Source organism: Somniosus microcephalus, chromosome 11 (genome assembly GCF_052327205.1).
Source record: "Somniosus microcephalus isolate GS21.2 chromosome 11, FLI_Smic_1.0, whole genome shotgun sequence".
In the NCBI taxonomy this organism is placed as follows: Eukaryota; Metazoa; Chordata; class Chondrichthyes; order Squaliformes; family Somniosidae; genus Somniosus; species Somniosus microcephalus.
The window spans coordinates 189067232-189090981 of NC_140997.1; the positions used below are offsets into that span (position 1 = coordinate 189067232).

Below are 23750 nucleotides of genomic sequence, written 5' to 3' on the forward strand. Positions count from 1 at the left end.
TACAGCTCTGGGCAGGTTTTTGGGAGAGGCTATGAACTTCAAGTCAAAGCTTTAATGAAGCTACTAAAAGGCACACAATACAATTTAGTGAATAAATGTAATTGTTATTGTGAAATTGATTTTTTGTTGTTGAAATTCTATTTTGAACATTAAAAATATAGTTACTCAGAATTAAACGGTGGATGAAATTATGTGGGCAGATTCCCATCACAAGGTTATATCCTCTAACTCAAAAATAGCAGGTATAGTATTGTGTGTGACACAGGCTGTGACAGGGATGTACGACACGTTAACATTGACAATAATTATTACAGTGCCACCTACTGAAGTAATGAATACTTTGGGGAGTTTTCAATGAGAAGTGTGTCACATGTACAAATTTAATATGTAATATATAAATGTAGATTAAAATTGAGAGTTTGCGTGCAATTTTCTAATGCCCGCTGGTCCTTGGGGAAGCCAGTAACCCTGTCGAACTGGATGGCTCCAGCTCCCCTGCTGTAATACCAAAGGCGATGAGTCACCCAGCTCTCCTGTAAGATGCATAAGTCACCTGACAAATGCAAGCCTATGCTGCACCCGGGCTGTTATTAGATGGATTCTCAATAGCTGCCTGAAATCTGCCTGCGGGCAGATTGCGTGACTTCAGGTGCTCGTTGAGTAGCTGGCAAAGCACACCTGTTGCCTCTTTGGTGAAGTGCACTCATATACATAGCTCACTAAGATCCTCGTGTGACTTGTGCTGCCTGTATATTCTATGGGAGGGGATTAATATTTAGTGGACTCCATCCAAAAATAATGCCTGACACTCCTTTGCTCCATCCTGTACTGTTGCCCCTCCTCCATGATAATGACATACAAGGGTATGCCTAAATGGAATGCCAAATGTGCTCCTGAGAAGCCCTTACTGGAAAAGTTTAAACTCTTATCAGTGCAGTCATGGTCAGAAGCAGTGAGAAGCAAGTTGAGGTCTGTGTAGGCAGAATGCCAAAAAAAAAATTGTTGCAACAAATCATTCACAGCTGCAGAAATCGCTGTTGAAACTCTTCACACTCTTCAAATTCACAAACTCTTCACTGCCGCCTGTCTGAGCTGATCCTGGCAACAGCTGCACCATATAATTTTCATTCGAACTTGCCCCGAGTGCTTTGCGAGTGCAAAAGGAGGAAAAGCGGGGCTGCAGCCCACTGGCCCTCATTATAATATATGTAAATAAACCCACTCGGGAGTTGGTGGGCGGGTTGCAGGAATGGCCAAAAAGCACAAGGCAGTTTGGGGTGGGTAGATCAATTTTCAGGTGGAAAACTGGTAGAAACGGATTCTGTCCCATTTTGCTGCCAAAAAATACTTGCTTTGATTATATTACGAAACTACACTGAAATATGTGAAATTCAGTGCCTTAATATTGTGCTTTTCAGGTCAGGCATAGTAAAAACATATGCAATGTAAAGTATCCTCCACTCAGCCCCAACAATGTGCTTTAATCCTTGGTGTTGCAATTTTTTTTCTCCATTTATCAAAGTAGTTGACAGAGAATTGAAATTTAGTGCTGAAAGGTAGGCAGTTTATATTTTGAATCAATTCACTGTGAGCCAATTTATTTTATATGGGACCTATTTTAGTTGCCAGGGAGAGAAGTCTTTAATCTCATCATTTGAGACTGAGTTCGGGTCTCAAGTAAAAAGACAAAATATTAAACCAGTTGGTAAGAGTATTAATAAATAATCCATCCACAAGTTGAATTATTACAGTCAAGTATTTTCTACCCATTGATATTGTCAGATGTATCAAGAACTTTTTTCCAGGCAGAATAACGCCGCTTTGATCATGGCTGAAAATAGGCTTCAGATATTAAGCAGTCACCTTGCAGCTGATTGCTTAAATGTCTCTGATTTATCATAATTATGGAAACAGTATTTTCCTCAGTCTTTTAAATTTGTTGCCATTTATTGAGAAGAATATCTTGTGCAATTCAAATGAAATGAATTTACAATGGAAATGACAGAAAATATATAGACATTCAGTAACCTTTTTAAATGTGTTTTGTTTATTGGCCTTGTTAGTATCATATTGTTTTAACTGTGCACCTGAGCCAGTGATCTCCCCCATATTCATTCTCAATTTCCCAGACTGCACATAACAATTTTGAAACTCTCATTTATGCCTGTCATCTCCAGCTAACACTTCTAACACCTTCTTCACCAGCCTCCCAAGATGCATAAACTCCAAATTATCCAGAACTCTGGTACCAACATCCTTTCCCATGCTAAATCTTTCTTACTCTTTTCCTCTGTTCTCGACAATCTGCACTTCCCTGCCAGACTGGAGCAGAGATTGTATCATTTACAAGCCCCTCCGTGGCCTCACTCCACTGTAGTTCTTTAGCCTCCTCCACCCTTCTATCCTTGCTCTTACCTTCCACTCTTCCAACTCTGACTGACTGACTGACTGACTGTACATTGCCCTCTTCCCTCTGCTTCATCATTGGTGATAGAAGCTTCAAGTATCTCACTCAAAGGAATTCTCTTCCCAGTACCTTGTATTTTGGCACATTGTCAGAAGCCTCCTTAAAGCTAACTTCTTCAACTACACTTTTGGCCACCTCCATTAATTCTTCTCCCTATTCCTGCTTGAGTCATAACCCAATGTAGGTCAACGAGCACAGGGATGATGGGTGAACGGGACTTGGTGCGAGTTAGGATACGGGCAGCAGAGTTTTGGATGACCTCAAGTTTACGTAGGGTGGAAGGTGGGAGGCTAGCCTGGAGAGTATTGGAATAGTCAAGTCTACAGGTAGCAAAGGCATGGATGAGGGTTTCAGCAGCAGGTGAGCTGAGGCAGGGGTGGAGCCGGGCGATGTTACGGAGGTGGAAGGCGGTCTTGGTAATGGAATGGATTTGTGGTCGGAAGCTCATCTCGGGGTCAGATACGACACCAAGGTTGCAAATGGTCTAGTTCAGCCTCAGACAGTTGCCAGGGAGAGGGATGGAGTCAGTGGCTGGGGAATGGAGTTTGTGGCAGAGACCGAAGATGATGGCTTCTGGCTACCCAATATTTCGTTTTTTGCTCATCCAGCACTAGATGTCGGACAAGCAGTGTGACAAATCAGAGACAGTGGGGGGTCGAGAGGGGTGGGGGTGATGCAGAGCTGTGTGTTGTCTGCATACGTGTGAAATCTGATATTACATTTTTGGATGATGTCGTCGAGGGGCCACATGTAGATGAGAAATAGGAGGGGACCAAGGATAGATCCTTGGGGGACTCCAGAGGTCACAGTGTGGGAGCTGGAAGAGAAGCCATAGCAGGTGATTGTCTGGCTATGACTGGATAGATAAGAATAGAACCAGCCGAGGGCAGTCCTACCCAGCTGGATGACGGAGGTGAGGCATTGGAGGAGGATGGTGTCGTCAGCTGTGTCAAAGGCTGCAACCAGGTCGAGATGGATGAGGAGGGATAGTTTACCATGGTCACAGTCACATAAGATAGCATTTTTTACTTTGATAAGGGCAGTTTCAGTACTGTGGCAGGGGCGGAAACCTGAGTAGAGTGGTTCAAACATGGAGTTGCGGGAAAGATGGGCACGGATTTGGGAGGCAACAACATGTTAAAGGACTTTATGGATGAAAGGGAGGTTGGAGGTGGGGCGGTAGTTTGCAAGGACAGAGGGGTCAAGGGTGTGTTTTTTGAGATACCAAATGTGTTTACAAAATCCCATGCTGTAACTGGAAAATTCCAGTCTACCTTATCCAGTCTAAGATATGTGCTGCCTGGCATATCTCTCTTATTTTTCTACCCCTGTATGATACAACAAGACATCTTAGGGGTGAAAATCCTCCTGGCAATTTTTACCGAGAAGTCAGAATGAGGACAAAATGTAAAATTCTGGTCTCACTTTCATTTAAGAAGCAGCTGGATACTGTAATGGGAAGATGGGCGGATGAGATCAGATGGGCTGAAGCGACTTTTTTTTACCTGATCTTATCTTCTGTGCATCCGAATAATTATATTTGATGATTAGAACAGTTATCTCAAAGTATATAGAATATACAGGAAACTCTCGTTTAAACGGCACCTAAATATCCAGAATTCTCTATTAACCGGCAAAATTCATACTCCGAAAACACCTCAATAACCGGAATTGTTGCCAAGTCCGAGTCTCCCACGGTGGCCGAGTTAGTCAGTGGGGGTAGTTCTCCAAACTGCCACTACTCGGCTTCTTGGAGCTGTCGGAAGTCGGAACACCTCAATAACAGGAGTCTGACTCTTTGTTTATTAAAAATAGCCTCGGTAGATAACCCTCTCCGTCATCCGGAATTTTTAATCAACCGGCACCATCCTGGTCCCGTTGGTGCCGGATACCAGAGAGTTTCCTGTAAAAGCCAAGAGGTAATGATGAACCTCTATCAAACTATAAGAAGGCCTCACTTGGAGCATTGTGTTCAGTATTGGACTCCACACTATAGAAATACAAAAAAAAACTTGAAAAATTGGGTCTTTTTTCTGGTTGGAACAATGCAGATTACAGGCAATATAATTGAAGTGATTAACATTGTAAAATAATGGGACAGGGTAGATCGATGCAGACTGTTTCTAGTAACTGAGGATTAAATGGTAAGAGATTGACAACAGAGAGCAGAAGAAATGTCTTCATAGTTCTGAGGCTGTGGAATTCATTTCCAGAGTTAGTGTTTGAGGCAGACTCTATATCAACATTCAAGATTAGATTAGATAAGTCGATGAAGGAAAAGGGGTTGAAGGAATCGAGAAACAGGGTAGGTAAACGTGATTAAAACTATTTGCTCGTGTGTTGGGTAAATGCTGACATGGACTGGTTGAGCCGATTGGCCTGTTTCTGTGTTGTATTTCTATGTCCTGAGATTGCGATGCTTGATTGGCCTCTGGTTAGCACAACCATCATCCTGTGTACCCGGTTATGACTTAACCACTGGAGGGATTTTCTCTTGACCCCCAGCCCCCATTGAAATCGGTTTTGTTGAGGTTTCTTGGTGCCATACTCAGACAAGTAATTGCCTTTATGTTGAGGGCAGCTACTCCCGTCTCTCTTCTGACATTCAGTGCTTAAGTCCACGTCGATCAACACTGTGGCAAGGTCCAGATTTGAATGGTTCCGGCAGAATCCAAACCTAGTGTTGATGCGCAACTTATTGTATCTGTGTTGCTCGATGGCACAGTTGACGACTCCTTCCATTGCTTTGCTGTTGATTGGGGGGAGGCTATTAGGATGATAAGCTGGGTTAGATTTGTCCTACTTTTTGTGGATAGGACATGTACGGGTAATTGTTCACATTGTCAGGTAGATGCCAATATTACAGCTGCGCTGGAATAGCTTGTTATGGGTACATCTAGTTTTGTTGTGCGAGGCTCCAGCACTACATCTGGGATATTGTCAGTGCTTGTAATCTTTGTTGTATACAGTGCAATTAGCTGCTTCTTAATGTCACGTGGAGCTGATTTAGTTTGACACTGGCATCCATGATCATGGATGCTGAATGGGATCATCCACTTGGTACTTTTAGCTGAAAATGTTTGCAAACACCTGGGCCGGAATTTTCTGGCTGCTGTGCATGCGGGATTGGAGGCGGGTCAAGAGTGAAAGTTGAAATAAATTGGAGCGAGTCGGGAACCCGCCATCATCCTGCCTCCTCGCGCCATTTACTCGGCGCGTTTGCCAGCGCAGCTACGACCTGAACGGTAGAGGCGGCCGACCTAATTTAGATCATTATTAGGTTGTTGTCAGACCCAGAACCATCCTTTTAACCCTACCTTTGGAATTTCACTGCATGATCACGGGAATCATGCAGCTTGGGAACCACGTCTGTGAACCTGAGGTGGAAGTTCAGTGGCCATTGATGGAACTCATTACTGCACATCATGGAAAGCACAATAAATACTCCCACCTGACACCTGGTTACTTTCCTAAGGCAGATGCTGTTGCTGAGTGCATTGTCAGCACAGAGTTAGGTTTCTAGAGGTTGGAAGTGTTTTCAGCAAATTCGGGGAACACTGTCACCTCATTGCTACAACCTACAGATTGCTTCTCTCACCTCTACTTGACCTGCCATCTATTACATCAGCATGGGTGTTGTTTCTATTGTCTCAGATTCGGACCACGATGAGCCCCAACAGCAGCAGGCACACCAGCAGCAACAACACCACCACCAACCTTCTCCTCAATGACCTGATGCTGCACAGGACAGAGGGCATCAGCACAGCACTGTGTCGGAGGCAATACCCCCAACATAGGGTTTACAGGCAGAGGAGGAGCTTCCTCAACATAACAGAATAGCAATGCCAAAGGAGGCTCTGGCTATCGCACCAGGTCATCGCAGACATTTGCAGCTTGCTGGAGCAAGAACTGCATCCCAGAGGACCAGGTGGATACGCCTTACCAGTGGCTGTCAAAGTCACCAGCACCCTCAACTTCTTCGCCTTAGGTTCCTTCCAGGGATCTGCAGCAGACATTTGCGGCATCTCGCAGTCGGCTGCCCACAGATGCATCACACAAGTCACCGATACCGTGATGCTGCCTGATCTGAGTATTTCCAGCATTTTCTGTTTTTTTAATCACAGATACCCTGTTTGACAAGTCAGCCAATTACATCAACTTTACCACTGATGGCGCCAGTGTTATTCAGCGGGTGCGTGGCTTTGCCGCTCTGGCTGACTTCCCACGGGTGCAGGGCGTCATCGACTGCACATATGTGATCAGGGCACCCCATCATCACCCAGGAGTCTTGGTCAACCGCAAGGGCTTCCACTCCCTCAAGGAAGATCATCATGCATGTGTGTGCCACATTCCCTGGCAGCTGCCATGCCTCTTTCATCCTTCACCAGTCCACCCTCCCTCAGCTCTTCGCACCGCCAAACAGACTTTCCGACTGGCTGCTTGGAGACAAGGGCTGTCCACTGAAGACGTGGCTGATGACACCCTTGAGGAGGCCAGATACCGAGGCCGAGGAGAGATATACTGAAAGCCACATGTCCACCATGAGCAGACAATAGGCATGCTGAAAATGCCCTTCAGATGCCTTGACAGATCTGAAGGAGCCCTTCAGTATGCACCAGGCAGGGTCTCCATAATCATTGTGGTCTGCTGCGCCCTATACAACATAGCGCAGCAGCGAGGATTAGCACTGCAGGAAGAGCAAGAGGAGGATGAGCAGGAAGATGAGGAGGAGCAGGAGGAACCTGCAGTCCAGATCCCACCAGCACCGGAGCACATTGCTGCCCAGGAGGCCAGGGATGGGCTCATCATGGCCAGATTTGCTTAACTTCAGGCATTACACCCATATATGGCTGCCACATGCTGCGCCAGGTTCCCACCACAACACCATCATAAAGCATTCCGACAATGACCAAGCCATTCTTTTCACATTGACCACCATTGCTGGAGGTAACATTATGTCTCACCATTCACTCCAACTCACTAAGCCACTTCCGAAGTTGCAGACAAAATTGGCCATGACCGGAAACTGGTGACAATAAATAGTTTTATCTGTGACATAAGAGTAATGGAAGCTTAACACAAACAGTTATTAAAACACCCAAGTGCTTACCCATCTGTATCTACTTGTGTGTCATCTTTCTTCAACGAGGTGCAACCCCTGTGGCTTCAGCAGAGGTAGAAACAGCCTGCTGCGACTGCATAGATACTCTTGGCAGACGTCCTCTGGTTCTTGGAGCCTGTGGTGGCCTCGCCAACGTCTGCTCCTCCTGTGACTATGCAGGGGCAGACTCGGCCATCGCGATCCTAGGAGGCATGTGGGGCTCTGATTGAGGGGGATGCAGCGGGGGAGAAGTTGAGCACTGAGAGGAGCCCCCACTTCCATGTCCCCTCTCACCGTCATCCCTCTCATGGGCCACCCGCACTTCTCTGCTAGCAAGGAGCTGGGGAGCACCTTGCTGCACAGTAGTAGGACCACGAGGACCCAAGTCTACGTTGACATCCCTCCTAGAGAGGAGGTCTATGAGCCTCTGCCATCTATTCTCCATAGATAACATATGCTCGTGTGTGGCGCATTAGCTGCTCTGTGCAGGTGGCCATACTTTCCATGGAAGAGCCTACAGTCGCCATCGCCTGCGACACAGTGGTGCTCAGGTTGGAAATGGACTCCTCCATTCTCTGCACATTTGCAGACATCGTGGTCGCAAAACCTGTCAAAGCCTCCAGCACTTCTTCCTGCATCTCCAGGATTGCCCTCTTTCTGGATGGCCCCCTAGGCTCAGCGTCTGCATGCAGCTGAGCAGAGCTGGGAGTGTCCTGCGCCCTCCGGCGAGGAATCTCCACTGCTGTCCCTGTCTCCACCATCTCCTTTTGCTCACTTGTGAGACACCAGGTTACATTACTATTCTATCTCGCGTGGGAGCCACTGAGGTGTGCGTCTTTGCGCTGGTGCTGGGTGTGCTTATATCTGCTGATGGTGCACCCTCAGAGGCTGGAGGCTCCTCTGAGGAGTCGTCTTCCTCTTCCCCCTGGATAGTGGGGGATGTGGGTTCTTGATGGACCTGTGGGAGAGTAAAGAGATGATTTAGAAATGTCACAACAAGAATGGGTAACAATACTATTATGCACATGATGAACATTCACTGGCTGCTGACATCAGTTCCCATATGAGTGACTGATTTATGCCATGTGGCTGTATGAGATGTAATTCTGTCACCAGGTTGCTGAGATGTCCCCCTCTCTCGGTCTCCCACTGCCAGCTGCTCTGCAACTCCTGAGACCTCCAGGGCGACTTCCTCTGCTGCAGTTAAGGTGGCCAATGATGGAGGGCCACCTCCGGTTCTCTCCCTCTTCCTCTTGTGGGCTCTCTTCTGCAAGGAGGGAAAGAAGATAAGTTTGATTGAGAGTGATGTAAGTGAATGGATGGGTTACATCTGTCGAGGGTGACTGAGGGAGTGGGGTGCTGATGCCAAATTACCTCCTTGTGTGGTGTTACTTGGTATGAATGTATTAGGATGAGGGTGAGTGTGAAGGGTGGTTAGTCAGATGAGGATGTGATAATGTAGATCAAGTGAGAGGTCTGTTGGTGTGAGTAATGATGTGCAGGAGCAGGCTTGGGAAGGCAGAGTGATGGGGATGCGCTGAGAGGCACAGCAGGGTGAAATTGAGTGTGGCTTTGCACTCACCTTTCCTGATCCAGTGAGATCATTGAAGCGCTTCCGGCACTGTACCCAGGTCCACCTCACCGCATCCCTGCTGTTCACCTCCTCTGCTATCTCCAGCCAGGCTCGTTTGGTCTCCTGGGGAGGTCTCCTGCGCCCATCAGAAGGGAAGAGAACCTCCTAGTGTGCTCTTAATCCCTCCATAAGCATATGGAGAGGGTCATCTGAGAACCTGGGTGCAGTCCTCTGCTTCTGTGCAGTCATGTTTTCGAGGCTCAGCAAGACCCAAATGCTCTTAATACAGTGCCTGCACACTCCAAGATGAACCTTCAAATGCAATGTGGCCAAGGTTTATTTAAATATCCCATCTGGAAATGAGTCATCAATGACGTCATCAGACCCACACCATTTAATGCGCAGGGCTGCCTTAATTGGCGCCATTAAGGGAAAGTTGCTTTGAGGCGCGGCATGAAATGAGGAACGGGGTCCTGACCTGCCACGCCGACAGCTCGCACACAAATTCTGACCTTGTTTATTGTGCTCACATGCTTGGTTCTGCCACAGTTGAGGATGGGGATGTTAATAGAGCCTCTGCCGGTTAGTTGCCTTATGGTGCACTACCATTCTCGACTGGATGTATTATAGCAATAGAAATTTGCTTTGATCCATAGATTGTGGCACTGTTTAGCTCTGTCTGTAGCCTGCCAGCTTTTGTGCTTAGCATTCAGGTAGCTCTGTGGTATAGCTTCACTAGATTGGTGCCTCATTCTAACACACACCCTTCTATACTCCTCCACCACCATCAAGCTGGGAGTCAGGCTACAGATTGTGATGGTGTACAATTCTGTTGGCCCACAGCATCTCGTGTGTGCCCAGTTTTGGCTTCTAGATCTGTCCCACAGCACAGTAACAGTGCCATGCTATGCGATGGAGCATGTCCTCATTTGTCTATACAAGGACTTTGCAGTGGTCACTCCAACTAATGCTATCCCAGGTCTGCAACAGGTAGGCTGGTGAAGATAGCATTGTCAGTTCCTCCCTCATGTTGATTCCTTCACAACCTAATTAGTCCATTCTGGCATTAATGTCTAGAGTCAATGTTGAGAACTCTCAGGGTGAAGCCTACCAACTGTATCCCAATATGCCCCCACCTCTAATGGGTCTAACCTGCCAGTGGGACAGGTTATATCCAGGGATGCTGATTGAAGAGCTCTTTTTCCGTTGCCTTCGTCTCCGTGCCCACTTCTTTGGCCAGAAGTCTTCCCCCCCGCACAGCTGACCCTTTCTCCTGCTTTCAAAATTCTCGTTCTACCTGGACCCCTCCCTCTGGCCTCTTACCCTCTCTAGATCTTTTTATTGCTAACTGCCGACGTGACATCGGCCGTCTCAATTTCTCTGTTCCCCTCTCTCACTCCAACCTACTTCCCTCTGAACTTGCAGCACTCCGTTCTCTCCGATCCAACCCTAACATCATTAAACCTGCTGATAAGGGTGGTGCTGTTGTTGTTTGGCGAACCGACCTCTACCATGCGGAAGCTGAACGCCAACTCTCCGACTTCTCCTCCTGCCTCTGCCTGGACCATGACCCCACAAGCAAACATCAAGCCATTGTTTCCAAGACTGTCACTGACCTCATCTCCGGTGGAGATCTTCTCTCCATGGCCACCAACCTCATAGTCCCCCAACCCCGCACAGCCCGCTTCTACCTCCTTCCCAAGATCCACAAACAGGACTGCCCTGGCAGACCCATCGTTTCAGCCTATTCTTGCCCCATGGAACTTATCTCTTCCTATCTTGACTCTCTTTTTTCTCCCCTTGTCCAGTCTCTTTCCACCTACATTCGCGACTCTTCCGACGCCCTCTGTCACTTTAACAGTTTCCTGGCCCCAACTGTCTCCTTTTCACCATGGATGCCCAATCCCTCTACACCTCCGTCCCCCACCAGGGCGGCCTGAGGGCGCTCCGCTTCTTCCTTGAACAGAGAACCAACCAGTCCCCATCCACCACCACCCTCCTCCACCTGGCTGAACTTGTTCTCAGGTTGAACTTCTCCTCTGACTCCACTCACTTCCTCCAAATTAAAGGTGTTGCTATGGGAACCCGCATGGGCCCTAGCTATGCCTGCCTTTTCATGGGATATGTGGAACATTCTTTGTTCCAGTCCTACTGAGGCCCCCTCCCTCACCTCTTTTTCCAGTACATTGATGACTGTATCGGTGCCGTCTCCTGCTCTTGCCCTGAACTAGATAAGTTCATTCACTTTACTTCCAATTTCCACCCTTCCCTCACCTTCACATGGTCCATCTCCGACTCTTCTCTTCCATGACTTCTCCGTCTCCATTTCTGGCGATCGGCTTGCGACAAACATCCACTACAAGCCCACCGACTCCCACAGCTACCTGGACTACACTTCCTCCCACCCCGCTTCCTGTAAGGACTCTCTTCCATTCTCCCAGTTTCTCCGTCTCCGCCGCGTCTGTTCTGACGATGCCACCTTCCATACCAGGGCTTCCGACATGTCTTCCTTTTTCCTCAACCGAGGATTTCCCTCTCCTGTGGTTGACACGGCCCTTGACCGTGTCCGTTCCATTTCCCGCACTTCTGTTCTCACCCCTTCCCCTTCCCCTCCCTCCCAGAACCATGATAGGGTTCCCCTTGTCCTCACCTTTCACCCCACCAGCCTCCACATTCAGCGGATCATCCTCCGCCATTTCCGCCACCACCAAACGCATCTTCCCCTCACCTCCACTTTCAGCATGCCGAAGGGACCGCTCCCTCCGCGACACCCTGGTCCACTCCTCAATCACCCCTAACGGCCCTTCCCCTTCACCTGGCACCTTCCCGTGTAAGCGCAGGAGATGCAACACATGCCCTTTTACCTCCTCCCTTCCCACTGTCCAGGGCCCCAAACACCCCTTCCAGGTGAAACAGCGATTTACTTGTACTTCTTGCAATTTAGTATACTGTATTCGCTGCTCACAATGTGGTCTCCTCTACATTGGGGAGACCAAACGCAGATTGGGCGACCGCTTTGCGGAACACCTCCGTTCAGTCCGTAAGGGTGACCCTGAGCTCCCGGTGGCCTGTCACTTTTTAATTCACCGCTTCACTCCCACTCTGATCTCTCTGTCCTCGGCTTATTACATTGTTCCAATGTAGCTCAACATAAGCTCGAGGAACAGCACCTCATCTTTCGATTAGGCACTTTAAAGCCTTCTGGCCTCAACATTGAGTTCAACAATTTCAAACTATAACCCCTACCCCCATTTTTCATGCTGTATGATTTTGCCATTCCCGTTTGCAACATTTTATCTTTCCTGCCTCTTACAAAAGCACAGTATGTTCCTTCATCCCCTGCTGTCTCTGCACCTGCTTAATATCTGTTACATCTCCAGCTTTTTCCAGTTCTGATGAAGGGTCCCAGACCTGAAACGTTAACTCTGTTTCTCTCTCCACGGATGCTGCCTGGCCTGCTGAGTTTTTCCAGCGTTTTCTGTTGTTATTTCAGATTTCCAGCATCTGCAGTATTTTGCAATTGTATGCTGACTGAAGAGTCTGGGATGTTGGCTGATAGATACGACTGTGATTTTGACCATTATCCGGCTGTTGCTCGGCTAGCCAATGAGACAATTTGGAGGACCTTTCAGGGCTAATAGGGTCTTGTGCTGATCTGATGACTTTAGAGGGCATTAAGAGTCAAGTATATATTGTTGAATTGGAATAATGTGTAGGCCAGACCGAGCAGGGGTGGCAGGTTTCCTTCCCTGAAGGACATTTGTGAAGCAGTTGCATTTTTACAATAATCTGGCAGTTTTGATGGTTCACAAATTACCAGATTTATTAAATTCAATTCCACAAATTGCCATGGTGTGATTTAAACTCATGATCTCTGGGTTGCTAGTCCAGTACCGCATCAATGCACCCTTCTGTTCCTCATGAGAACAATTTTGTTGAAGTGCAAAAAAATTTATGAAAAATTGTACTTCACTACCTGTGGAATAACTATGGATGCTTTTCCCACTATAAATTTGCAATGTTTCATAAATAACTCACTTGTACCAGTATTACAGAGACACCTTGTCTCAATTTCTTGATATATGTGTTATATTTGCCTTTGTACGACCGTGCAGTTTTTTTCCCCTTTCATCGGATATGAGCAATATTTAAGGACCTGTTAATGTCAACTTTTATTGCCAATTTAAAAAACCCAGTTTTTTTAAAAGGTGTTTTTTCAACTTTTATTTTTAGCATCAAAAACCAGGAGAAAATTGGGAGAAAAAATTAGAGCCCAAAAAGACAGTAAATTCCGAAGACATCGGTAAAAATCAGTTTTTGTTTGGAACATCACTACTATCAAGAAATCAAGGTACTGTTAAGCTAAATAACAAGCTAAATAAAAGCTCACAATTATTTACAAGCCAACTGTGGGGAATGAATGGGGAAGTGTGACAAACAATAAAAGTCAAGTCCACCTAGAACTATCTTGACATCTGTTTCTAACCTTGACATTTAAATTGTCAGCATGATTTGATTGTACAGTATGTTGATCACATATTGCTTTTTTTCCTGTCATCTATGCTTTTATTTGTTTCAAAAGTATATATGTGTAATTGAAATCCACAATTTACACTGGCCAGGATAAACACATCAAATCACTGTTCACATTAACGGCTATTATCATGGGTATTGTTTCTGCTGTAATGCTGTTATAAAGTTATTTGTGAATTAGTTCTTTGTGGCAGTATCAAGAATTTTAGCAGTAGAAATCAGTTAAGAAAGCAATTTTAAAGGTTTCGAACAATACTATGCCTTTGAACACTAGCTGAGAACATGTACAGTTCTATTTTCTGTGTGGAAGTTTAAAAAAAAAAAAAGATGCAGGCGACAGCACGGGAAAATGAACAATATCTTTCATGCCTCTGTAATTACAAAACTTGGAAAATTTATTTTAAAATGCCATCACACAATTCCCATTGCTCTCAGTTAGATCTGTAACATTCTGAATGATCTTAGCTTTCTGTGAATATTTAGAGTATCTCACCTAATTAGCACCACAGTATTAATGAATATTAATAGTTGAGATCAAAGTGGATTCTAGAACTCAAAGCAGAACAACCATTTAAAAATTGTAACATATGCTTAGAGTGCACAGACATTGGGTAAATTCACCGTGGGTACACTGCCACCTCATAATCATCTGCATTTTATTGTGGAAATTCCTTTGTTTCTCTCAGTAGATGAATGTTTTACATCCAAATTGTCAAAAAGTGGTAGCATAATTTGTTGAATTGCCCAGGAATCCGAAATGTCTTAAAGGAATATATCTGTACAGAAATGGACATCTCCCATGAATGGGCAAAACTGTGGCAAATGGATTTCAGTGTAGGCAAGTGTGTGAGGTCATCCACTTTGGACCTAAAAAGGATGGATCAAAGTACCTTCTAAATGGTGAAAAGCTAGATGCAGTGGAGGTCGAAAGAGACTTAGGGGTCCATGTACATAGATCATTAGAATGTCATGGACAAGTACAGAAAATAATCAACAAGTCTCATGAAATGCTGGCCTTTATATCTAGAGGACTATAATAGAGGGGTTTAGAAGTTATGCTACAGCTATACAATGCCTGGTTAGACCACACCTGGGATACTATGTTCAGTTTTCACACCACACCATAGGAAGGGTATATTGGCCTTGGCGAGATTGCAGTGTAGATTTACTAGAATGATATCTGGACTGTTGTATTCCCTGGAATTTAGAAGGTAAAGGGGTGATTTGATCAAACTTTTCAAGATATTAAGGGGAACTGATAGGGTAGATAGAGAGAAACTATTTCTGCTGATTGGGGTGTCTAGGACTAGGGGACATAGCCTGAAAATTAGAGCCAGGCCTTTCAGGAGTCAAGTTAAAAAACACTTCTACATGCAAAGGGTGGTAGAAGTTTGGAACTCTCTTCTGCAAACGGCAATTAATTTTAAATCTGAGATTGATAGATATCTGTTAACCAAAGGTATTAATGGATATGGGGCAAAGATGGGTATCCGGAGTTAGGTTACAGATCAGCTATGATCTTATTGAATGGGGGAACAGGCTCAAGGGGCTCAATGGCCAACTCCTGTTTCTATGTTCCCAGGCATTTGATCTTCCTGAATATTTTCTGGAACCCCAGTTGGATCAGTGTTTGGTCACTTTTTACCTCGCCTTATTGCACTTGGAATGCATATTATTCCTGAAGTCATATGTTTACGACTGATGGTGTTGTGGAGTCCTTGATTTGATATTAACACCCTCATGACCTTTTTTCGGCAGCTGATATCAAAGCGTCTGAGTTGAGAGACGGGACACTTCATTAACATATTTAAATTGGGCTCCCACAGTGCAATTGGGAGCCTGAATTAAAATAAACTGCTGCTGCGCGTGTTCCCCAGGGGTTGGGAAACCTGGCAGTGAAAGGGAGGTGTGAGCTGCTGGCTCCACAAGGTAAGTGCCTTTTCCACCACTCCTTGTGGGCCAGGAGAAGCAGGAGTGCTCCCCCTGGCACCTCAAGGAAGCCTTTGGCCACCCCCCCCCCCCCCCCACTGATTATGGCCCCTCTCTTTCTCTCTTTCCCCCCCCCCCCACACACACTGACCGCACTTCCAACATGTCTTGCATTTCAGTCACGAATTCATTATAAAAGCTGCTATGTTTCCTACATTACAATAACGACTACACTTTTTTTGAAAGTTCTTTATTGGCTGTGAAGTGCTTTGGAATGTCTTGAATTCGTGAAAGGCGCTATTTAAAATGCAAGACTTTCTTTATGATCATGGGCTTTATGTTGCTTTTTAAACTTAGGCTTATGTGCTTTTGGAGTGAGTTAAAATAAATAAAAAATGCTTGTTCACTGCACATAACTTTATATCTAAGGTAAGATCAATGCCCATAAATGCTTGACTATTGAGTGATGTTTCTCTGCCTATATTTTTAACCTCGTTGTGTTAGTCTGCTAACAGTTCAAATGCTCGTAAGAAACTGTCATGAATACCATCACAAAAAGTACTTGTTCAGTAATCACAGTTGAACCCATGTACTGGTGCGTTAAAAATCTGCCCCAAACACTTCAGCAACTTCAGTGAGTGGGTCATTTCTGAGAAAGTGTGTGATTTCAAAGATCAGTGGTGCAATGATAGATGTTTGTAGCACTTGAATATATTTTCTAACATTGTGGCTTTCCAATTATAACTTGTGTGAAACTGTGGGAGTTCAAGTATCTGAGGCGGAAAACTATAGTGAAATCACTGAGAGGTAGCTGAGGTTAGAAATTATCATGGTGTCACGAAGGAAAAGATATGGATTGTGGTAGCCAAGCTCTTTTAAGGGTTGAGTAGTTTGCTGATGAGTTCAATAATTAACTTCACTTAGGCAGTGTTGAATTGTGATTTTTTTTAATCCTAATGGAACTCCAAAATGTAGTTGAAACATTTTTTTTGTTTTAAGACACTCAATATGCTGCTTTATCCCAAATTAAATTGAGAGGCAATGGCGAAGCATATCTCTCTGAGAATAATATTGTAAAGAAGCTATTGTGACTGGAACTTGTCCACGAATGCACCCGTTTGTAAAGGTCATGTGAAGTTGTTACTATAGGCAGGTTACATTGTAGCAGTTCATGTTTCTTGACTGTCTGATTTTGCTGCTATGAAGATGCAATCACATAGCTTACGTTGCCAAAATATTCATTATCGGTTCAAGATACCAAACAAGTATATGCTTATAGAGAAGTAAGTAATAGTTTATTCACTATTATTAACAGGACTTACAAACCAGAGCGTCCCTGGCCTGGTGGAACAAGCAAGTTGCCGAAGTGGATCTCTGGCAGTCATAGCAAAGAATCTTGCAGCACAGAAGTGGGCCCTTTGGTCCATCGTGCCTGTGCTGACTCTTTGAAAGAGCTGGCCAATTTAGTCCCACACCCCAGCTTTTCCCCCATAACCCTGCAACTTAGTCCTCTTCAAATACATGTCCAATTGCCTTTTGAAAGTTCCTATGGGATCTGATTCCACCACTCTTTCAGGTAGTGCATTTCAGATCTTAACAACCCTCTGTGAAACCATTTCTCTTCATTTCCCCTCTAGTTCTTTTTCCAGTGATTTTTAAATCTATGACCGCTGGTTACTGACCCACTTGACAGGAAACAATTTCTCCCTACTTGCTCTATCAAAACCCTTCATAATTTTGAATGTCTCTGTTAGGTCTCCCCTTAACTTTCTCTGCTCCAAGAATAACAATCCCAGCTGCTCCAGTTTCTCCACATAACTGGAGTCCCTTATCCCTCGTATCATCTGAGTAAACCTCCTCTGACCCTCTCCAAGGCCTTGACATCCTTCCTGAGGTGTGGTACAAAGAATTGTATACTAGGGGACAGTCCCCGGATGAGGGACTGTGTCCCCCGGCAAACGATGTCCCCGGAAGAGTCCCCAGTTCAGGAAACTCGTCCCTGAATACGTGCGGATTCAAATCAAGAGCCACATGCCCCCGAGCTGCCCTGCGGTTGGTGGTTAAAGTGGGCAGGGCTGTGCTGCGGGGCAGGTTCCAATTGGTGGAAGAGATGTCAATCTCCTGTTTTCAACCAGAAGAAGGGGTGGACTCACTGAAGGACTTTAATTTATGCAGAGATCACGCTCTGTGGCCACAGTATGCATGCTCCTCCCCCCACCGAAACCCCGGATAGTCCTGCGAAATTCAGTTGAAGAGAAATAGGCCCGGGAGCCAAAATGTCCAATTAATAGGGGCTGCTGGCAACCGGACTAATGAGCGGTGGCTGGAGCGAAGCCGCCTGGATGTCTCGGGAGCCGGATCAGAACGCGTTCCGTGACCTCGGATGGTGTGGAGGAGTGTCGGGCTCTGAGGATGGGGAGGAGCCAGTGATTGCGGCCGGTAGATGCTGTGAATAGCAGCCGCTTTATTCAGATAGAAAGTTCTGACACTGCTATTTGCAGATTTAGTTTGCATCAAAATAACCAAGTTTTGCCTCACTATGCTGTGCAACCTACATTTTCCATCCTGGCTACTTTGCTGTGCTCCCACCCTGTGTGTCCCCAGATTCAATTTAGCAAATATGGTCATCCTATTGTACACAATATTCCAGCTGAGGTCGAAACAGTGATTTGTAAAGGTTTAGCATGATTTCCTTGTTTTTATATTCAACACCCCTATTTACAAAACCAAGTATCCCATATGCTTTCTGAACTGCCTGATCAACTTGCCCTGCCAACTTCAAGGATTTGTGAATATGCACCCTCGGGTCCCTCTGCACTTGTACCCCCCTCAAAATAGTACCATTTAGATTGGACTACATCTCCATGTTGTTCCTTCCAAAGTGCATCACTTCACATTTATCTGCATTAAATTGGCATCTGCCATATGTCTGCCTATTTCACCAGTCTGTCTATGTCCTCCTGAAATCTGCTGCTATCCTGCTGACTATTTACTACATTGCCAAGTCCCAGGTTGAATCCCACTATGCAAAGTTTGCATTTTTTGTACTTTTTTTCCTGGAGCAGTGCGACAACTACAAATTTCTTTCCCACAGACTTTATGACTGTAGGTGATTACATTGATGCTTCAAAGCCACACACATACATTTTCATTTTTACCCTATTGAGTTTACAGTTTATTTCTGAAAACGACATTCTTCTCCTTTCCCATCTGTGTGTTCAAACAGCATTCTCAGTGAACTGTTACTTTACCTGTTTGCAGGCAGAGATAAACCTTGACATACTCTTGCTATGTAACACATTGTCACCTTGCTGCTATTACTTCTTCCTTTGATCTGGTATCAGCTTGTGATGAATCTGTACAAATCCCAGTCCATTTGGCTTGTATCAATTTGTGATGATTCGAATCAAATCCCAGTCTATTTGGTTTGTATCAGTTTGGGGTTAATCTGAACTATATTAATGCAGGTTCTTCCTTCCTTCCTTATTTCCGCTCATGCTGAGTTTAAGCAGTCAATAATCTAATTTCCCTGTATTTTTTGCACCTCTGACGTTGCATGGCCATTGTTATTCATTACAAAGAGCTTGCACACTGTGAAGTTATGGTGATGTATATTAAAAACACATGAAAGCAAGTAGAAAGCAGCCATTTATTAAACATAAGCAAAATACTGCGGGTGCTGGAAATCTGAAATAAAAACAGAAACTGTTGGAAATACTCAGTTTTGAGTCCATTACTCTTCAATTTTTATAAACGACCTAGACTCGGGTGTAGGGAGCTGCATTATAAAGTTTGCAGATGATACAAAACCTGGCAACATAATAGATGATGATAGTTGTGGACTTAAGGATGACATGGACAGGATGGTGAAATGGGCAGAAGCACGGCAGATGGAGTTCAATGCGGAGAAGTGTGAAGTGATGCACTTTGGAAGGATTAATATGGAAAAGACAGTACATTATAAATGGCATGATTTTGAAGCGTAGATGAGCAGAGAGACCTTGGTTTCCAGATGCATAAATCCTTAAAGGTGGCACGGCAAGTTGATAAGGTGGTTAAAAAAAGCATATGTATTACTTAGGTTTATAAGTAGAGGTATAGATTATAAAAGCAAAGAGATCATGCTAGAACTTTATAAATCACTGGTTCAGCCTCAGCTGGAGTAGTGTTGACAATTCTGGGCACCACACTTCAGGAAAGGTGTAAAGACCGTAGAAAGGGTACAGAGGAAGTTTACCAGGATGTTACCAGGGATGAGGGACTTCAGGAGAGGTTGGAAAAGTTAGGACTGTTCTCCTTGGAACAGAGAAGGTTAAGAGGTGACCAAATAGAGGTTTTCAAGATGATGAGAGGTTTTGATAGAGTAGATAGAGAAAAAACTATTCCCTCTGGTGAGTGGGTCAATAACTAGAGACCATAGATTTAAAATCATTGGAAAAAGACCTAGAGGGGAGATGAGAACTTTTTCACTGAGTTTTGTCGGGATCTAGAATGCTCTATCTGAAAAGATGGTGGAAGCTGATTCCACAAATAATTTTAAAAGTATGTTGGACAGGTACTTGAGGATGAGGAACTTGTAGGGTTACCGACAAAAAGCGGGGGTTTGGGACTAAGGACGACTGCTCTTCCAAACAGCCAGCACATGCATGACTGGCTGAATGGCCTCCCGTGCTGCAAGTTTCTATGATTCTGCTCAGCAGGTCAGGCAGCATCTGTGGAGAGAGAAACAGAGTTAACATTTCAGGTCGATGACCTTTCGTCCGAACTGGAAGAAGTTAGAGATTTAACAATCCATAAGCAAGTACAAAGTCAGGGAAAATGGCGGGGGGGTGCTGGGGAGGAAAGAACAAAGGGAAAGGTCTGTGATGAGGTGGAGGGCAGGAGTGATTGAATAACAAAAGGGATGATGGTGCAAGGCAAAACGGGTGGTAGTGGGACAAGTAAAGAAACAGAAGATGGGTCTAGAGGAGCAGTAAATGGTTGCAGCAGAACCATTACCAGCAGCAGTTGTCCGAGAAAATGGGAGCAATTTTGAGGCCAGAGAGCTATAAAGTGCCTAATCTAAAGATTGAGTTACTGTTCCTCGAGCTTCCGTTAAACTTCAACATGTTGCTCAAGGCTGTCTCCAAGTGCAGTAATTGTTGTGTGGGCAAACACAGCAACTATTTTGTACACAGGAGGATTCTACAAGCAGCAGCAAAATTAATGGTCATTTTCTCAGTGGTGTTGTTGCAGGAGCAATGGTGGCCAAGACACCAGGAGAACTCCCTCCTCCATTTCCAGATCTTTAATGTCTCCCTCAGTTTAATGTCTCATCCAAAGGATGATACCCTCTGACCCGATTTTGGACATGTATTGTTACTGGATTAAAATCCTACCACTCCCCACCTAACAGCTTTAGGGGAGCACTTTTTTCCACACTGACTGCAGCGGTTCAAGAAGTGCAACTAGGGATGGGCAATAAATACTGGCCTTCCCAGCGACACCCATATCCTGAGAATGAATTAAAAATAATAATGCAGCACTCGGGTAGTACTGCAATGGAGTCCAGATTATGGATTTAGTTCCTTGAATGCAGTGGGGTTTGTATCCATAACCCGGTGACCCAGAAGTGAGAGTGCTACCAACTGAGCCAAACAAACACAGAACTCTCCATAATTTCAATTCAACTACAGGAAACTTTCTGGTATCCGGCACGGACAGGACCGACGTGTTGCCGGTTCATCAACAATTCCGGATAACCGAACGTTATTGTAAAAGATACGGAGCTCAGAGCTCCGTATAAAGCAACAAACCCAGCTTCAAAACAATCGGCACAAGTTGCAAGCGTCTCTGTAGCTTAGCAACAGCTTCAGCTACACCCTTGCACAGCAACAAATGGAGTAAAAAAAAGTAATAAAAGTTATCTGAACCGACTCCTGAATTTTGCCGGTGGATAGAACGTTCCAGTTATTTAGGGGCCGGTTAATCGAAAGTTTCCTGTAGTATAGGTTCCTGTACTTTTTGTTTTTAATTGAACAAAATAAAATTACACATGGATATTTCAAAATTGTGGCTAAAATTGTAGTTCAAATTTTCAACCAAATATATGGTTGCCTGGTTCACAGACTGCTGGTCAATGTTTCTGTAATTATTGGATACTTCCTTGTGAAAGTATATACAGATGAGAACATGACTACACAATAGGCGTAACCAAGTGATAGTGAGTTTGTGTTCATAGGAGGAATAACATGGACAAGCAAGGAAGCATTAAAAACTTTTCCAATAATGGTTTTGATAACACTGGTAGATTCCAGAAATAGATTACCAACTTAGAATCAAATATACACCAAATAGCTTGTGCTTTGCCACGTTTTACATCCATTTTTCAGACTGATTGGACATGTAACATAGTAAGGTTACTTTGATTTGACCTTTTCTAGAAAACTCCTCGCTCTCATCAGCAGTCCAAGTAAATACAGTACGTGCTACTGACCTTTTTGGCAGCCTGAGGAGATGGAATTTGGTGGCTTACTGTTTAAATCAGGACACAAACTTTGCAGGCTGAAGGATAGCACTGAAGAGCTCATAGCTTAAAAAATACAGGAAAAAAAGGAAGATGCAGCGAAAGTCATGCAGCCTGTTCTATGAAGCAAAGTTAAAGAAACATGGTAATGAGTGAGAAAATAGCTTATATGCTGTAAATGGACAAGTACGATAAACAGATGCAGTACAAGGGGTAAATTTAAACAAAAAATTATACTCATTTTGATTGTATTCACCAATAATAGTAACAGAGCAATGAATATTTTGGTTTTGACTTTGAGTAAAACACATGCCCCGCCCTTTAATCAGCAGAGTTGCTGTGGAGCAGATTGAATTAATACGGTGCATTTGTTTACAGATTTTTACTTTCTGGTTTATGCAAAAGAGTAAATTATTGCAATTAATTATAATGGAGTTGGGTTATTTTTGTGCAGTCCTAACAAATACAGCAACTGCTACAATGATCATTGTTAACATAGACACAGAAGATAGGAGCAGGAGTAGGCCATTCAGCCCCTCGAACCTGCTCTGCCATTCAATGCGATCATGGCTGATCATCCAAACTCAGTACCCTGTCCCTGCTTTCTCCCCATACCCCTTGATCCCTTTAGCCTTGAGAAATATATCCAACTCCTTCTTGAATATATTTAATGAATTGGTCTCTACTGCCTTCTATGGTAGAGAATTCCACAGGTTCACCACTCTCTGGGTGAAGAAATTCCTCCTCATTTCTGTCCTAAATGGCCAACTCCTTATCCTTAGACTGTGACCCCTGGTTCTGGACTCCCCGACCATCGGGAACATCCTTCCAGCATCTAGTCTGTCTAGTCCTGTGAGAATTTTATAAGTTTCGATGAGATCCCCTCTCATTCTTCTAAACTCCAGCGAGTACAAGCCCAATCGATCCAATCTCTCCTCATACGTCATTCCTGCCACCCCAGGTATCAGCCTGGTGAATCTTCACTGAACTCCTTCCATGGCAAGAACATCCATCCTCAGATAAGGCGACCAAAACTGCACACAATACTCAAGGTGTGGTCTCACCAAGGCCCTGTACAACTGCAGCAAGACATCCTTGTTCCTGTACTCAAACCCTCTCGCTACGAAGGCCAACATACCATTTGCCTTCTTAATCGCCTGCTGCACCTGCATGCTTACCTTCAGCGACTGGTGCACAAGGACACCCAGGTCTCGTTGCACTTCCCCTTCTCCCAATCTATTGCCATTCAGATAATAATCTGCCTTCCTGTTTTTGCTACCAAAGTGGATAACCTCACATTTATCCACGTTATATTGCATCTGCCATGCTTCTGCCCAATCACCCAACCTGTCCAAATCATCCTGGAGTTTCTCGGCATCCTCCTCACAGCACACACGCCCACCCAGCTTTGTGTCGTCTGCAAATTTGGAGATATTACATCTAGTTCCCTTGTCTAGATCATTAATATATATTGTGAATAGCTGGGGTCCAAGGACCGATCCCTGCGGTACCCCACTAGTCACTGCCTGCCACTCGGAAAAAGAGCCGTTTATTCCAACTCTTTGCTTTCTGTCTGCCAACCAGTTCTCTATCCAAGTCAGTACCTTGCCCCCAATCCCATGTGCCTTAACTTTACACGCTA

General features: G+C 44.7%; 1 protein-coding gene across 3 annotated transcripts in view; it reads left to right on the plus strand.

The window, feature by feature from the left end:
- The first annotated feature begins 13129 nt into the window (after nucleotides 1-13129).
- Nucleotides 13130-23750, plus strand: part of fhit (fragile histidine triad diadenosine triphosphatase) — a 1230589-nt gene continuing 1219968 nt past the window's right edge. For 2 of the 3 annotated variants that reach the window (XM_086001534.1, XM_086001536.1), the window contains exon 1: nucleotides 13130-13492. The gene's annotated coding sequence lies outside the window, so the exon portion shown is untranslated. The remainder of the gene's footprint in view (nucleotides 13493-23750) is intronic. The other variant, XM_086001535.1, reaches the window with a different exon arrangement.